This window comes from Aptenodytes forsteri, unplaced genomic scaffold (assembly GCF_000699145.1).
Source record: "Aptenodytes forsteri isolate BGI_AS27 unplaced genomic scaffold, ASM69914v1 Scaffold14, whole genome shotgun sequence".
Lineage (NCBI taxonomy): Eukaryota > Metazoa > Chordata > Aves > Sphenisciformes > Spheniscidae > Aptenodytes > Aptenodytes forsteri.
The window spans coordinates 2,450,077-2,450,295 of NW_008794457.1; the positions used below are offsets into that span (position 1 = coordinate 2,450,077).

General features: G+C 34.7%; 1 protein-coding gene across 1 annotated transcript in view; it reads left to right on the plus strand.

Annotated features, from left to right (window-relative positions):
• The window catches only part of ZNRF1 (zinc and ring finger 1), a 1,836-nt gene extending 1,737 nt beyond the window's left edge, over nucleotides 1–99 (plus strand). Inside the window, exon 6 of the mRNA XM_009290797.2 lies at nucleotides 4–99. The gene's annotated coding sequence lies outside the window, so the exon portion shown is untranslated. The remainder of the gene's footprint in view (nucleotides 1–3) is intronic.
• The last annotated feature ends 120 nt before the right edge of the window (nucleotides 100–219 follow it).

Consider the following 219-nt stretch of genomic DNA (forward strand, 5'->3'; position numbering starts at 1 on the left):
TCTACCTCCTCTCCCCGCCCCCCCTGCCCCGCCTGGAGTTTTGGGCTGACTTTAAATTCCTCGAGAAGACAAAAATAAAACCCAGAAACTTGAATCCACTTGGGACAACGGCGAATTTTTTTATTTTATGTTATTATTTTTATTTGTTTTTGTTGTTTTTTGGGTTTTTTTTGGGTTTTTTAATTTAAAAGATTTAAAAAAAAAAAACAAAACATCCAG